This window comes from Canis lupus, chromosome 13, assembly GCF_048164855.1.
Source record: "Canis lupus baileyi chromosome 13, mCanLup2.hap1, whole genome shotgun sequence".
NCBI classification, from domain to species: domain Eukaryota; kingdom Metazoa; phylum Chordata; class Mammalia; order Carnivora; family Canidae; genus Canis; species Canis lupus.
Window position 1 is genome coordinate 48,085,526 of NC_132850.1, and position 18,222 is coordinate 48,103,747.

The following is an 18,222-nucleotide window of genomic DNA, read 5'->3' on the forward strand; positions in this document are numbered from 1 at the left end:
CCTTTACTGATGCCAGAAAATTTCCTGTAAGCATTTTCTTCCTTTGACCTTCTGTCCTTTGAACATACGAATATTTCTGGAAGGATGCATTGAATATTTTAATCATTAACTCTCCAATGTGGAATCATTGGTTACATTTTCCCAATGGGATAGCAACTAGGACTTTTCTTTTTTTTTTCTTTTAAAAGCACACTATCATAGCTGATGAGGAATCAGAGCTTCAGAGACCCTGTGTAACTTGTCCAAGACTGTGCAGCATGTAGGTGATTGAATTGGGCTTTCAGCTCTGCTCTTTACTGGGTCAGACTGTCTTTCATGAACATCTCAAATACACAGAACCAAAGCCTCCAATCTAGCTGACCTGCTGGAAGAGAAGAGCATAAAGAGAGAAGTAGAGAACTTGGGGTATTGACTGAAAGGATCAACACTAAGTGGAGAAAGATAGGGGGGTTGTTGGCTTTGCAGTGAGAAGGCAAAGTTTCTAAAGGGGAAAATGGAAAGATGCTAGAAGTGGACTGGTTGCTTCACAATTTCCGCTGTACTTGCATCAGAATTACTGATTCCCAGAATGGAGCTCGTGTCACCTTTAATGTTAGGTTTACTTCAATTCAATATTTTACTGTCGTTCCTCAGAAAGACTTCAGGACTCACTTGGGAACCCTGGCAAAATTTTATCTTGATTCTACAGCTGAAATTATTGGATTTTTAACCCACATGGAATGCAAATTTTTCTGACCAGTATTTAAGACATTGGTGCTTCCTTTTCTGCATTTTTTCTATGATTGCGACAGAAAGACAGCTGAAAAACTGCACTAAATATTAGTGTACAAACGTTTGAACACACCCACAGCCCTATCTGTATGTGAATCTTAATGGCAGTGTATAAGGCTCATCGAAAGATAAGAGATATTAGTATCATTTTTTTCTTAACAAGGGTAGTTAATATTGTCTGTCCTTTAATAGCAATGAAAAGTAAGCTATAGATTTTGATATGAAAACGAGGATATCATGTACCATTATTTGTGCAGGAGATGTGTGACCTGCATGAATGATACTGCTGCAAACTCTCAAGTCTAATCATCCCATTGAACTAACCAGAGTTCCTCGTTGGAAGCTGGAAAGCAGAAATAATGAACGAATTTATTCATTCATTCCACAAATACTTATCGAGCTCCTACTATATATATATCACCATGTATGTACTTTTCTGGGAGGTGGATATATAGCAGTGCACTAGTCAGACAAATCTGCCTTGACTCTAGTGGAGGGATACAGGAGTACAGTGAGGACAATTAGGTGCTTACGGTCATTAATAGATACAGTGATTTTCACACTTGCTATTCTCTTTGCTTCACAAACTTCTCACCCAGACTTTCATTAATCCCTATTTACCCTTTAGGTTTCTATTTAGATGGCTCTTCCTCTGGAAGCCTTTTCTGACCCCTGAGTTCAGGATCCCTGCCCTTCCCATCAACTCTCACGAAACTTTGCATTCTTCATTTCTCAGCTCTTACGCTGTATTGCTTTATTTGTGTGTTTTCTCTACCAGATTATAAATGTCGAGACAATAAGAACCATGATTTTTTTTGGTCTATATTTGTACCATCAGCAACTTGCTTTGTGTTTGGCACAGAATGGGAACTACTGTTTACTTAGTGAATAAGTGATCTAATGAAATGACTTCTCACACATTAGTCCCAGAGTAGAGTTCAAATTCATATCTTCCCTTATTACAGATCATTACATGGTTGTTTTGGTAGAATCTTCCAAGGGTGTGAGATCCCAGTTTACAAAGCATCCAGTCACTGAATTCCTAGTCCATCAGGGTGGCAGAGTGACTGACAAGATTTTAAAATGTTCTTATCTAGGCGGCATTTGAGTGGCTTAGTTGGTTAAGCATCTGCTTTTGGCTCAGGTCATGACTCCAGGGTTCTGGATCGAGCCCTGCATCGGGCTCGCTGCTTATCAGGGAGCCTGCTTCTCCCTCTCCTCCCCGCTTGTGCTCTCTCTTTCAATATCTCTGTCACTGTCTTGTCTCTCCCAAGTAAATAAAATATTTTAAAAAATAAATAACGCCATTTATGCCATATAATTGTTGCCTAATAAATATTCCTTAAAAAAAAAGTTCTTATCTAGGATGTACGGTGTGTGTATATGTGTGTATGTGTGTGTGTGTGTGTGTGTGTGTGTGTGTGTGTTTGAAGATGTTAACTTTGATTTGTCCCATCTTGGTACATGAATCCTAAAGTATACTTCATATCTCAATTCCTGCAAATATATAGTATAAGACCATCAAGGGATGACATAGCATAAAGGAGTGATACAGGAAGATAGTAGTCGTAGTGATAGCACTATACACTTATTTAGTCTAACTCTGTGCCAGGCAATGTTATAAGCACCTCATCCATGCTTATTTAAATATACCCATAACTCTGTGAGGAAACTGAGGCCTGGGAGGCAGGGCAGTAAATAACTTGATTGCATAGTGAAATAGGTGGACTCCAAAACTAGGCTCTAGAGTTCATATTTTTCTATATTCTACTCCTTCCATTTGAATACAAAATAAAACAAAACTATTTCTCTGAAAAAGCTAAAGAAAACCTAAAGTAAAAGAATAAAACAGCTCAAGAAATGCCATTTGAATTGGACCTAAACATTCTCTTAATATATTAAAAACTGATATATTAAAAGCTACCACTGATGCTTTTTTTTTTTTTTTTGCCAAGGGAATTAATTGCTTATTAGACAGATGGAAAAGTTCAGTTGAGGGGGAAAGCGCTAAAGTATGTAGCCAACGTGAGAGAAAGGGCAAGCTTGGCACACAGTGATATGCCAAAAATACTTGCAAAAATATGTCAGAAAGATAGCAGGCAGGTGACTAGCATCCCAAAGTCCACATGACTGAGGCCAACACGGGAAACAAAGAGAAAGCAATGAAAAGAAAGATGACAGGTGAACAAAAACCTTTTATCTTTTGAAAGAAATCTTGTGCAATGAAACAGAAGAGATGAGTCACAGTGCTGTAATTAGATAGGTAGAACATTGTACCTCACAGATTATTGGTAGAGTAAAAAATCTTAATGACTTAACCGATTAACATCAAATAATATTTTTGAGAAACATAATTTTTGACAATCCTCATTTTGATGAGGACTTTACAGCACCAAGGTAGATTTATTAATAACTTACCTATCAATGTTGAAGGTTTTTCCACAGTCCAGGGCTGGATCAGGTTGTGAGAAAAAGGAATGGAAATTTGGAAGGGCCTTTAAGAGATCTTACAAACAAATAGGCATGATGAATTAAAACTTGAACATAGGTAATATGGGTTTTAGGGTAGGGATGAGATACTTCATTGAGAAATTCTAAAACGGAATACAGACTTCTATTCTATAGTACAATACACACTTTTCTGAAAAGTCTCAAGTTTGGCAAAACCATCTCTAAAAGATAACAAAGCTCAGTGGAAAAATAGAATTGGAGTAGGTCATTCCAAACCTGTATAATTTGTAACCTGTGCCTGGCAAAAAAAAAATAACAATCCTAATTACTAACTCTAATTCAGTTAAAAAGACACGCAATACTCTTTAAAAAATAACACTACAGTACATTTTAGATTTCACCCTTGGGGGAAAAGCAACGGAGTTGAGGTGAATGTAAGATAGGGTGAATGTAAGAGAGAAACATCTGAATTCTGGAAATGACGGAAGGATGTGTGCAGGTTGAGGAACAGTTTCAGGTTTTGCCCAAAAGTAGAGGAAAGCCTCCCACTGAGCGCCTCCAAGACAGTGCTCATTGCACTGGGTTTCGTGCTGTGTCTGTTTGCAGCCTGCTCCAGTTAGCTGTGTTACTGTGTTGTGTTCAGCTGCTGTTACTCAGTGATACAAAGCATTAGGGGCTGGGAAAGTTTACGTATGAACCAAGATGGCTTTTGTGTAGAGAATCTATGAATTTAACTATGTTTCCATCCATCCATCCATCTGTCCGTCCATCCATCCCTCTGTCTGTCCACTCACCCATCTATCATCTACCTACCTATCTACCTACCTACCTATCTGTGTACTTAGTTAGCATGAGGGACTGAGGATGTTCTTAAAATGAGTCGCCCCCTCTCAATGCCCAGAAAACTGTGATTCCTTTTGTCACCATAGTACCTTAGAACTCCTTAGAACTCCCATTTGGATCTTTCACTGCTTGAAGCTGTTTCTCAAGTCTGTGACTCTTTGCCTTCTACTGTTGACTTTGGAGCTCAGCAATTATATTGATATATTTTTTGATTCAAATAAATTCAAAATTGAAATTCTTGATTCAGAAATTTTAAAATCTCCAAATATTTTTGATTATAATAAAGTTGGTCTCTAAAATCCCCCAAATTCCTTAAGAAAATATGACAAATCTGAATTATATATTTATCCTATGAAATTAAAGTAAACACCGGCAATTTTCTCCTTTGTATTGAACTAAATTGCTGTTAATGCTTTCCTAGTTCTATTTTTGTACTGAATGACTAGGTTATATGAATTTTTATTGCATGCTGCTTCCTTTGCATTGGTAAAAAATCATTTTGAGTGAAGAATTACTTCTCTCAATATAGTTTAATTATTTCTGAGGAGTTGGCAGATGAAAAAATGACAGGAATATTATTGCTTGTGTTTAGCTTTTAGCATATTTAACATGTGTAGCTAAGATAATTAGAATTAAAAGAATGCTCTTTTTATTTAATGAATTAATGGAATGGGCATCCAGAAGTTGCACTGTGAAAGTTCAACCGAAGCTGCTTAAACCTTCTTCCATAAATCAACTGAGTTGGTTCAGTAATTTCATAGCCAATAAGATAATAGTCTCTTCCTTTGCCTTACTTTTATCTTCTGCATTCAAGTTACATGCACACACTCGTTTGATATACAACTTTACTTTTAAGTTTATATGAAAGATGCAACATAATTTTATTCTAAATATGAACTTGACAATATGGATTCAAATTTGATTCACTGATGTGCAACCTTGCGTGTGATATCTGAGACCAGAAATTGTCAAATGATATATCAAAAAGGTAAATTAGCATTTTCTCAGTGCAACCTGACATGACAGATGGGTAGGAGGAGTGCTGTTATCTCTGAGAAGAGACTAAATATATTATAATTTGGATGTATACACAGACTGGATAAAGACTTTCATAAAAGAATTTTCAATGCAAAATCTATTTTCCACACTCATAATAATTAGTTAAACCCCCTCCATCACTCACTTCTTTCTATGCTTCTATGGATTGCTTTGCAAAGCATCCGTGCATAAAAATTACTTCATGGGATTTATGTTTATTGAACACATATTAATTTCAAGACACTATGCTAGACTCTAGAATACACTGGTAAGTCATTTCCATGTCAATAATATTAGTGGTAGTAATAATAAGAATACTCGTACTGATAATTGCTAGTAGTGATTGAATACTTACCGTTTGGCAGGAACCACTCTAAGCCCTTTACATGTATTCTGACTTTCACACACAGATATACACGCCACATAGTCAACTAACAATAAATGACAGGTGAGTGATGTGGGCAATATTTTTTTAAAAAATCAGAAGGGGTGTAACACCTGAAGAGTCACGTAGAAAAGGTGAAATCAGAAATGAGCCAGGGTTGGGTAGATAGCATGAAGAGATAAGGCATTTCTGGGCAAAGGGATGGAGAGCACAAACTTAGTGGTGGGAAAGTGCAGTCTGAAGGAACAAAATTTATATTAGGAAGGATGTTATGGCAGAGAAAGGGGGACCAATGTTAAGAATAAGGCTCGTGAGTGCAAAGCTGAGGGTTTTAGATTGATTACTGCATAAATCATGGGGATCCACTGATGTTTTTGGGTAAGGGGAGTGATTTGAAAGCAATAAATTTGGAAGATGTAAATGGTGGGAGTGCAAGTTGTGTTGAAGGGAGGAAAGGTGGAGTTAGAGCCTAATGAGAAGGCTATGTTTGTCTAAGAACTGACACAAAGTGGTGATGATAGGAAGCTTTACCTGCTATTTATCATAAATGAGGAAAGATGAATTGAGGATGACTGATTTTCTTGGTCAGATGATTGTCGGGATGAGGACCTGTTTATGGGAGGGATGTGATGAGTTGAGTTCTAGAACTGGTGTAGCACCGAGGTCTCTATGCACAGAAGGGTGCAGAACATACTCTGAAATTTGCAAGAGGGTCTCAGTGTTGGGAATCATCAGCTTGTAGCTGAGAGCCAGTCTGGAGACGAGGACAAATTCTGTTCTGCTGAGATAGAGAGTGAGAAGTGTGGGAGGCTAAGGAGAAAACCTGACAGTCGGTGGAGGCAGAAGAAAACCCAAACAGACTAGGACTGAAACAAAGATAACATGGCCATGGGAAGGTAGGGGAGGAGATGGTCCAAGACTGAGGGTGTCTTCCATACTATCTGATGTCACAAGGGTTCATGGAGAAAAGCGGCTGCATGCACACGAGTGTACTGCCGTTGCAAAGTCACTTGGCACCTGAAAGTACAGCGTTAGTGAATTGGACAGATTAAGACTTTAATTTAGATTGGATATTATTTTTATTGATCACAACAAGCTGCTTGATGTTATCAGTTGCCTGCATTCTAATAGTTCCCGGGCAGGCTAGGTTGTCTAGAAAAAATACCATTTATGTTTAGGTTTTCAACAATGATATGGGCCATAGATAAAGAAACACTGTTGGAGATTCCTGATATCACCAAATTAGAGGAACAAAATAACATGAGAGTTATTTAGAGTTATTTAATCGTCTGCTTTAAACTATTCTTCCTAAGGGAGGCAGAGAGTAGGTGAAGGTTGCTATCAAACCTTTAGTTTTTGAGGAAAGTCTGCTTGTTCAAGAGGCCTTTAGCTTTTGTTTATGCTTTTAAAACTTTTTTTTTTAATTATTATTTATTTTAGAGAGAGAGCGCATGCACACCTGAGAGCTCTCTCAGGTAGGGTTTAGAGGGAGAGGGAGAAAGAGGATACCCAAGCAGACTCCCGGTTGAGTGTGGAGTTGGATGTGGGGCTCCATCTCAGGACCCTGAGATCATAACCTGAGCCAAAGTCAAGAGTTGGACACTCAACTGACTGAGCCACCCAGCTGCTCCTGTTCTCAAAATGTTTGATTTTTAAAAATATTTTTATTTATTTATTCATGAGACACACAGAGAGAGGGAGAGACACAGGCAGAGGAGAAACAGGCTCCCTGCAGAGAGCCCGATGTGGGACTAAATCCCAGGACTCTGGCATCACATCCTGAGCCGAAGGCAGATGCTCAGCCGCTGAGCCACCCAGGCGCCCCACTCTCAAAATATTTTAAAAAGATAGATGGCTTGCTGATGACTCTTGGAATGTTGATAGATTTAAAAGCATGAAAGTTTTTCTATATAATAATAATTACACTCAGTGGGATTAAAATTCAAATGCCAGCATTCCCCAGAAAAATCATATTCTGCTAACCCCAACCAAATAACAAAAGAAAAAAAAAAACAACAAAAAATAATTCTCTTAGGAGTTAGAAGTTTAATTTCTGTGATAATTGGTGGTGAATGATAGGCCTGTTCAATACTGTATTCCAGAGTGGCCAAATGTGGCTATTAAATTAAACTTAATTAAAGTTAAATAAAGTTATACATCCAGTGCCTCAGTTTCACTAGCCACAGTTTAAATGCTCAATGGCTAGTGCAGATGAAGAAACTCTCTGCCACTGCTGTGGGTTCTGGTATAAGCTATAAAAACCACAAGCACAGCCTGGTATCACAACCAGATGTGGAGTGCCATATATAGATAACAATTTCATTTTAAAAGATACAACAATATTTCAAGACTGCTTTTGTCTTTGTTAAATCTCGTTACAATGGGGGTTATTTGCTACACTGCCTTGGGTTAAAATTTCTTTCATTAAGTAGCGTTTGCACATGGTAACAAGCTGTTTTCCAAATAACTATGAATGGGAGTTTGAGGTAGAGGAAACAACAGAAGATGTTTGGAGAACCTCGAAGCATTGATTTCTTGGGATGGGGCAGGGTGTCTCTCTATCTGTGTTTATTTTCCCAGTCGTTTCTGTTTGAGTTCTCCCAAGTTCAGATCTGTATGGGTAGTGAAATTTCCTTGAGTGCTGAAGCTAAGTCTGTGTCTGGAGGAGCCCATTTTACGAAGTAGCTCAATCATGCAATGGTGTCGTGAATGGGGAGGAGCTAGACATGGGAGGAGAGGAAGTGGGGGTCAGAGATGCAAGAACTGAAGCACCCCTCCTTTCTGAGCAGGGATTTTCTGTTGGGTGACAAAGGGTGGAGGAGCCCAAAGGTAAAGAGAACTGTGACGGGAAGCCACAGGCAGCATCTGTAGGTTCTACACTCAACAGCTGGGGAAGATGGCAGAGTGGGATAGCATGGTTACACGTTACAAATCACAGCATAAATAGCACTTGTTGAGGATACAATCAGGTTGGGAGCATGAGGAATGGCCATTTCATTAAGTCATTGCATCAGATGATTGAAGAATGCAGCCTTCTGGGGACAGCATGTGTGTCACTTTGGGATCTCTTGAAAGCAGAAGCTGAAGTGGGCAGTGGGAGAGACAGTTGACTTGAAAGGTGGTCTCAGGAGGCTGGAGAGAGGGAGTAACAAGTATGAGATGGGGAAGAGGAAGACAATATGCCGATACTGTATTATGGTCACTGTTGGGTACCATAATATATGGGTGGGCAAGGGGCCTCTGTTCTGCTAGAACCTCCACGGTTCTGCTGAAAGACAAGAAACTGCTATCTGCTCTTGGTCGAGGGTTGTTTTGGGGGCCTGAACTCCCCTACATTCCTGGGCTGCACTTTCAGCTGGCCCAGCGGTGTTCCCAGGGGCTGGGACAAAATGCAGAAAGATCCGAAGCATCTTCCTGGTATGGAAGGCTGTTGGTGCATCATGAGCCAGGGGTACACAAATCTGTCCACCTCGTCTGTAGCTGTAATCAGAGGGTGGCCGGGGGGTATGATGCTGAGCACCAGAGGTGTCCTCTACAGCTACCATTTCCTCAGAATAATCATTATGTGTCAAACACTGCGCTGAGACATAGCATGTACATTTTCTCATTTAGCCATACAGCTCCCCATGAAGCGATGTCATGAGCCTGCATTTCATAGCAGATATGGAGCAAATAATGTGCTCAAGAAACAATATGCCCAAAGCCCAGGATTACATACGGCTGACAGGATTCTTACCCTGGCTTTTGTGGCCTGTGTACCTAGTTCTATTATTCTTCATGCTCCCTCAGTGGCTCTAAACTTGGCCTTCCATCTTGCTGTTTCTTGGAATACCTCACCTCACCCCCCCCCCCCCGCCCTTTGCTCTTTGTACTGCAGCATGTCTGCAAGTTTTGGCAAATATATACATCCTTGTAACTCCCATCAACACCATGATCAATATATAGAATAATTCTATCATCCTCAAAACTCCCCTTTTGCAGTAAACCCTTTCCCCATTTCTAGCTTCTGGCAATCACTAATTTCTTTTGTTTCCCTGTAGTTCGGACTTGGCAAGGATGTCATGTAAGTGGGAACATACCATTTATAGCCTTTTAAGTCTGGTTTCTTTCGTTTAACATGATGCATTTGAGAATCAGTCCATTGTGGTGTCGGTAGCTCATTCCCATTACTGAGTAGTATTCCATTGTTTGGCTATACCATAGTTTGTTTCTCCATCCTTAGTTGAGGGAAATTTGAGTTATTTCCAGTGTTTGGTGATTACAGAGAAGCTGCTATAAGCATTTGCATAGAGGTATTTGTATGAACAAAGGGTTTTCATTTCACTTGGGTAAATATCTAGCAGTCAGATCACTGACTCTTATTTTAAGTGTATGTTTAACTTTTTAAGAAGTTGCCAAACTATTTTAAATACTGACTTTACTTCTTTGCATTCTCACTGTTAATCGCTCCATATTCTCACTAGTACTTGATATTAAAAGTATTTTTTAGCCATCCTAATAGGTTTTTAGTGTTATATCACTGTAGTTTTTAATGCATTTCCCTAGTTACAAATGATGCTGAACATCTTTTCATGTTTTTACTTGTATCTATATATCTTCCTTGGTGAAATGTCTGTTCAAGTCTTTTGCCCATATGTTTTATTGGGTTATTTGCTTTCTTCTTATTGAATTTTGAGAGATCTTTCTATATTATGTATGTTTTCTATATTATGTATTTTTTAAAAAAAATCAGTTGTGTGTATTGCAAATATTTTCTTACAATATATGGCTAGTCTTTTCATTCTCTTAATAGTTTGAAATACTTTGTAAAGTAGTTCTTAATATTTCTGGAGTCCAATTTGTCATTTTTAAATTCTTAAAAATTTTTATTTTTAATTTAAATTCCATTTTATTAACATATAGTGTATTATTAGTTTCAGAAGTAGAATTTAGTGATTTGTCTGTTGCATATAATGGTGCTCATCACATCATGTGTCCTCCTTAATGCTCATCACCCAGTTACCCCATTTCCCACCTACTTCCTCTCCAGCAGCCATCAGTTTGTTTCCTAGCATTAAGAGCTTCTAATGGTTTGTCTCCCTCTGTTTTCATAGGCAACCTACTGATTGGGAGAAGATATTTGCAAATGACTTATCAGATAAAGAGCTAGTGTCCAAAATCTATAAAGAACTTATCAAACTCAACACCCAAAGAACAAAAAATCCAGTCATGCAATGGGCAGAAGACATGAATAGACATTTCTCCAAAGAAGACATACAAATGGCCAATAGACACATGAAAAAATGTTCAACATCAGTTGGCATCAAGGAGATACAAATCAAAATCACAATGAGATATCACCTCACACCAACAGGATGACTAAAAATAACAAGTCAAGAAACAACAGATGTTGTCATGGATGTGGAGAAGGGGGAGCCCTCTTACACTGTTGGTGGGAATGCAAACTAGTGCAGCCATTCTGGAAAACCGTGTGGAGTTTCTTCAAAAAGTTGAAAATTGAGCTACCCTATGACCCAGTAATTGTACTACTAGGGATTTATCTGAAGGATACAAACATAGTGATTCATAGGGGCACATGAACCACAGTGTTTATAGTTGCGATGTCCACAATAGCCAAACTGTGGAAGGAGCCACGATGTCTATTGACAGATGAATGGATGAAGAAGATGTGGTATACAGATTCAATGGAATATTACTCAAACATGAAAAGGAATACAATCTTGCCATTTGCAATGATGTAGATGGAACTAGAGGGTATTATGCTAAGTGAAATAAGTCAGAGAAAGATAAATACCATATGATTTCAATCACATATATAATTTAAGAAACAAAACAGATGAACACAGGGAAAGGGAAGGGAAATAAAATAAGACAATTTGTCATTTTTAAAAATTGTTTGTCCTCTTGCTGTCATGCCTAAAAGTCTTTGGTTATTCCCAGTCAGAAAGATTTTCTCCTCATTTCGTCTGTAAGTTTTGTGATTTTAGGTTTTATTGGAGGTATATGATCCATTTGAGTTAATTTTTATGAGGTACAAGGTGTAGATCAAGATACTTTAAAAAAAAAAAAAAAAAGGATAGCTCAGTGTTCCAGCTCATCTGTTGAAAAGATTATCCTTTCACTATTGAATAGCTTTAATACCTTTATTGAAAATCAATTGACCGTGTCAGTGTGAGTCTGTTTCATGCATTCTACTGTATTCCCTTGATTTACATGCTTATTATTTCTCCAATACATTGTCTTAATTACTATAGCTTTATAAAAAAAATCTTTCTTTTTTAAAGATTATTTTTGCTATTATAATGCTATTTTATTTTGCCTTTTCTTTCTTTTTTTTTTTTTTTAAAGATTTTATCCATTTATTCATGAGACACAGAGAGAGGCAGAGACACACGCAGAGGGAGAAGCAGGCTCCTTGCAGGGAGCCCAATGTGGGACTTGATCCCAGAACCCCGGGGTCACACCCTGAGCCGACGGCAGACTTTCAACCACTGAGCCACGAGCCACCCCTTATCTTGGTTTTTCATATACGTCTTAGAATCAGCTTAATTATTTCCAAAACAACAACAACAACAACCCAATTCTGCTGGACTTTGATTTAAATTCTAGTGAATCTATAGGACATTTTTTTGGGAAAACCGACATCTTAACAATTTTCCCCTTATTTTATTACTTATTGGTCATTACATAGAGGTACTGAACAAAAGCAACATAGTGAAAGGAAGACATGTTTATATAAGTGTGACTGCTAGATTGTTAGAAAATTGTGAACACTTCTATTTTCCAGGTTTACATATAACATAAGTATCCACAAAATAATTCAACCTTGTGTTGCTGGCTAGGAGAAGGAAATAGTGTCTGTTGCTCAGGAGAAAACGATTATATTTGAGTTTTGCTATTGCCCCCTCTAACTTTGCTAGTTTCCCCTCCAGTGTGACTGAGATATCCGTATCTGCCGAATATAAGTTCTATATTGTCTGTAAGTCTTTATGGAAACCAGTGAGTGGTTAAAAAAACCATTACTTCTTAAAATATGTTTTCAAAGTGAAACATTCCCTACTGCTAAAACCACAAATTGGGACACTTATAGGAAGCAAATGTAGTTTATTGTTAATTCAGAAAAGGTACAACAGGCAAATAGACGATCTTTAATGTAGGTCTCTGGCATTGAATATTTCAGAATTACTTAAATCTTTGTGTTTTTCAGTGGTAATTCTAATTTTGGAAATTTTCTAAATGTCTGTGCATAGTGTTTAATTGATAACTGAAAAAAGTCTAGATGTTTCTGATACAGGAGGAGAGGCTCTCTTCAACATGGGTAACTTAGATTCTGTTACCTTCACCTCTGGGTGTTAGGCCTCCTTCCTGTTGTTCATGCCCCAAATTCAACTTTCAAACATTGCTGCTTGCCTCCTCAGTGTTTTAATCTTCCCCAGCCTATTGCTGGCTTCTTGGCAGAATGTCAGCCCTGTCCAGGCAGGACGTCAGACCAGTCCAGATTCAACTAGCTTGATCGAAGAAACAAGCCAGTGCAAAACAGCAAGATCCTCGTTAATCTTAATTAACAGTTCCAAACAGAGTTGCACAACAAGGTCATTTTCCCTAAATGAATTATTAGAGATAATATAAGAAGTAGGCTTCTCCAAGCAGTATTTTTCAACCCCAGGAGTTGGCAAAAACTATCCCAGAGAATTTCTCTCTTTCTGAGAATGGTTCACTCTTAAAAAGTTGAGGTGAATATTCCCTTGAAAACATTGCAGTCATGGTCTGTACCTGTTCCTCCTCTCTTTTCCCTAAGATTCAAGTGGCAAAGTTCAAAGCTTTTCAAAGAACGCTATACAGTGATATTTCCTCACCTGGGAAAAAATGGTTAGAAAAATCCAGACCAGAAAACCATATCTCCTTATAAATTGAGAATACCAATGTCTTCCAAAGAACTCTAAAAAAACTTCTCTAGATGTCCACTTGCTGTTCCATTTTATTGACTCCTTTGCTTATTAAAAATTAATTGGACACATTTTTCATAAATTAGAGCCTGTATTTTCTTTCATTTATTTTGTCTTTTGCTTGCTCATATGTGATTATCTTATTATCTCCAAAAGCAAACAATATTGTTTCCATGAAAAGACTTTAATTTATGATGAAATGTATAGAGAATGGTGTTTTTCTAAGCATCTGAGATCCTACCTTTATCAAGTTGTTATCTAAACACCCAAATAATATTATTGATTAAAATATGCTAAAAAGTTTAACTTGGACGCATAAATATAAATGTCAGAGTACACTGACAGTTTTTCAAACTTCTCGACAAACTCTTGAAGTATTTGTAAGTAAATATAAGCATGCATGTAAGTATTTGTAAGTAAATACAAATATGCATGAACATTGTCAGTTTCCTTGGCAAGTCTTACATCCTAGTGTCTTACATCCTAGTGAAGAGATAAAAGCACTTAGCTTTAAAGTTTATCTAAGAAACTCAGTTAGATTCAAAGTTACTGTAACAATTCTTGTGAAAAATCAAAACACTGCCAAAAGCAGCTGAAGCCGCTGACCTGGCAGCCTGAATCTGAATGAGGCATGCACTAAAAGCTGTAGGGGTTGAACTAAACATATGGTATCGGATTACTATTAATCTGGAGAAACAGACCATCAGCAAATTGAGAAAAGAATCTCTTATTGCAGTGATTTGTCAAGGCTTTGAGTTTTCATCCTCATTCTTCCTTTCTGATTTGTCTTTTGGAGCTTGGTGTATTGTCATGTAGGGGTAATGGTTTTCATAATGAATAGATTTCCCCTGCAATACTTGTACACATGTCCTCACCAATAAACTGTCGATTTCAAATCGACACTGACATATATGCACATTCATGTATACATATTTGTATTGGTAGATGCTACTCTAGCTATATATTTACAATATTATATATATAAAATATATGTATGTATGTGTGATGTATTGAAGACATTATGTATTTAAAACCAAGTATTCTTTCTAAATTTTTAACTTCATGTGTAACTTATTAAATAATTTGCTCAAGGTGACACAATATGCAAACAATAAGATGGTGTGTAGGCTTAGACATAGTTTGGTGATAATGGTTGTTTCATTGTGCAGATCGCTTCACCAATCAATGCATGAGTAGAACAAGTTGATTGTTTTGTCTTTGGCCTTTCAGAGACATTAGTTGCAACTATTTGAATAAGTTTTTGAGATATATGAATATATAAAGATATGAGGAGAAAAATAACAGTTTCTTATCCTGATTTTGGCATAACATGTCTTAGAAAAGGAGAAAAGTGGCTACATTTTGTTAGGAACAAAATAATCTGATAGCTAATGACATAAAAAAAAAAAAACAAACCAAACTAAACCAGCAAATAAATTTGTCTCAACACATTCAAAGATTAATTCAACCAAAGTGAGTTCAATTAGTAGCTCTACAGAAATAGTTTTATTTACATGTGCTATATTAACTTGATAATATGTGTGCATTCACTAAGCTGTCAAAGTGCCCAATATTTAAATATTATATACCTTGTCATGTTATGTTGACACACATCGTCTTGTGCATGTATTCTTCATTAGTTCCTTAAGAGTGGGAAAAGTCTGTTCTCTCCCATCATACTAGTGATTAGCTCAGTGCTCAGCAAATTATAGGACGATCTTGCAGAAGTGGCTGGTGAGCAAGATGGCAAGTAGAACAAACAGTGAGCTGTTGGAAGTGACTGAGATAAGACATGTTTCAGAAACCAGAAGCTGCAACCCTTGAAAAATTTGGTGATGTGAAACCCTGCTCTTCCAGAAGGGCATCATTGAAATGAAGTTATTTGCTATAATCTATGTCTCTAGTTCCCTCTCCTGTTCCTCTAGATTTATGAATCTCTGAACCTACTTAATAAATTTACTGTGAATATAATTTCTCCTTTATTTTAAAATTTCTTCTGCCTTAAACTATGGTCTTTAAAAATGTAAAAGCTCTAAGCAGGGAACCATATACATTCTATCAGTCTTCTATTTTGTTATAAGACACTACTTAGCAAGAATAGATTCTTCTCTGTGGGATGAGCAATTAGAAAAACCATCAGACTTATGAAAAATCATTGAAGATGAAAGAGAGAGAGAGAATATGAAATATAGATGTAGGGGCTATTATGGAAAAATAAAACAAACAACCTATATTCTGGAAATATTGCATATATATGGGAAATTTAATTGTAATGAATAGATAAAATGAAATTAGTAGAAGCAAAATGATGAAAGTTGAATTGAAGTAAAAAATAAGTTAAATGTAATAACACATAATTAAGAACTTAAAAGGAGAAAAATGAAACATAGAAGACCCATCAAAAGGTCAACTTATATAAAATAGAATTCAATACAATCAGACAATCTGATTAAAAATAACCAGAGGACCCAAAAAGAAATTTTTCCAAAGGAGATATACAAATGGCTGACAGACACATAAAAAGATGCTCAACATCACTAATTCTCAGGGAGTTGCAAATAAAAACCACAATGAGATCACCTTACACTACTTTTAATGGCATTTTCAAAAAGACAAGAAATAACAAGTGTTGGGTCAAAGATGTGGAGAAAAGGGGATTCCCTTTCATCCACATGTGGGTGGAATGTTGGTGTAACTACTGTGGGAAACAGTATGGAGGTTCCTCAAAAACTTAAAAATAGAACTGTCGTATGGTCCAGCAATCCCACTACTGGGTATTTACCCAAAGGAAAAGAAAACACTAATCTGAAAACGTATGCATACCCATGTGTAATATAGCAATTTTTATAATAGCAAAAGCATGGAAGCAACCTAAGTGTTCACCAGTGGATGAATGGATAAAGAAAATGTGGTATATATATACAATGGAATATTATTCACCATAAAAAAGAAGGAAATCCTGCTATTTGTGACAACATAGATGGATTTTGAGGGCATTGTGCTAAGTGAAATAAGTAAAACAGAAAAACAAACACCATATGATCTCACTTATTTGTGGAATCTTAAAAAAATGAAATAGATACAAAGAACAGATTGGTAGTTGCCAGGGGTAGATGAAATAGGTAAGGTGATCAAAATGAACAAACTTGCTGTTATAAAATAAATAAGTCATGGGGATGTAACATATAGCACCGTGACTATAGTTAATAGTACTATATTATGTGTCTGAAATCAGAAGAAAGCAGTAGTAGTATTACATGAGGGAGAGTTTATTTTTTTATTTTTTTAAAAAAGATTTTATTTATTTATTCATGAGAGACACAGATAGAGAGAGAGGCAGAGACACAGGCAGAGGAGAAGCAGGCTCCGTGCAGGAAGCCTGATGTGGGACTGGATCCCAGGTCTCCAGGATCACGCCCTGGGCAGAAGGCAGGTGCCAAACCCCTGAGCCACCCAGGCAGGGATCCTCCCATAAGGTAGAATTTAAAGCAAAAACATTAAATGCTATAAAGACATTCATTTTAATCAAGAGATGGTAAAATTAGTAATAAAGATAAAAACATTAAAAAATCCTCATGGATGGAAAGGTATCACTAATAGTGAAGGTAAAACCTTTTAGAAATTCACAGTAGTTTTAATACAATTTTATTATTGTGAGAGATTTTCACTACCCTGATAGATCAATTAGAAAATAAATTGAGAACATTAATAGTATTAATGTATTAATCTCAACATCATTAGAAACAAAATAAAATAAAATGGGAAACCTTTTTCTAGCTATCAATGAGCAAATATTTTTTGAAAATGTAACAGCCAATGTTAACAAGTGTTTGTTGAAATGGACCCTCTCGTGGCTGGTGGATGTGTAAATACATACCAACTGATGAGAGAAACAGCTTGGTCATATCTTTCAACAGCCTTAAAAAAGCTCATATTCTCTGTCAGAGTATTTTCACCTCTTGGAGACAGATTGCACAAAGATTTATATTTGTGCATGTTAATTTTACAAAAATCTTTGATAGAAAGATACTGTAAATAAATATCCAGTAGTGGAAAAATGGCTAGGAAAATTGTGTCATACATTAAAAATATACTCAAATTGGACAGAGACATACAGAAGAATGAAACTGGACTATTTCCTTACACCATACACAAAAATAGACTCAAAAATGGATGACACGTGAGACAGGAATCCATCAAAATCCAAGAGAAGAACACAGGCAGCAACTTCTTACTAGACACATCTCCAAAAGCAAGGGAAATAAAGGCAAAAATGGGCTATTGAGACTTAATCAAGATAAAAAGCTTCTGCACAGCAAAGGAAACAGTTGACAAAACCAAAAGACAACCAACAGAATGGGATAAGATATTTGCAAATGGCACATCAGATAAAGGGTTAGTATCCAAAGTCTATAAAGAACTTATCAAATTCAACATCCAAAGAACAATCCAATCAATAAATGGACATAAGACATGAACAGACATTTATCCAAAGAAGACCCGCAAATGGCCAACAGACACATGGAAAAATGCTTAACATCACTAGGAATCAGGGAAATACAAATCAAAGCCACAATGAGATACCACCTCACACCAATCAAAATGGCTAAAATTAACCACTCAGGAAATGATAGGTTTTGGTGAGGATGTGAAGAAAGGAGAACGCTTTGACACTGTTGGAAGGAACACAAGCTGGAGCAGCCACTCTGGAAAACAGTATGGAGTTTCCTCAAAAAGCTGAAAATAGAGTTACCCTATGACCCAGCAATTGTACTACTAGGTATATAC

General features: G+C 36.9%; 2 long non-coding RNA genes across 2 annotated transcripts in view; one reads left to right on the forward strand and one right to left on the reverse strand.

Moving 5' to 3' along the window:
- The window catches only part of LOC140603060 (uncharacterized), a 97,002-nt gene extending 81,597 nt beyond the window's left edge, over positions 1 to 15,405 (forward strand). The window contains exon 6 of the long non-coding RNA XR_012006114.1: positions 10,582 to 15,405. This is a non-coding gene — a long non-coding RNA (uncharacterized lncRNA). The remainder of the gene's footprint in view (positions 1 to 10,581) is intronic.
- LOC140603062 (uncharacterized) overlaps positions 1 to 18,222 on the reverse strand; it is a 155,823-nt gene that overhangs the window by 42,715 nt on the left and 94,886 nt on the right. The gene's annotated exons all lie outside the window — the stretch shown is intronic.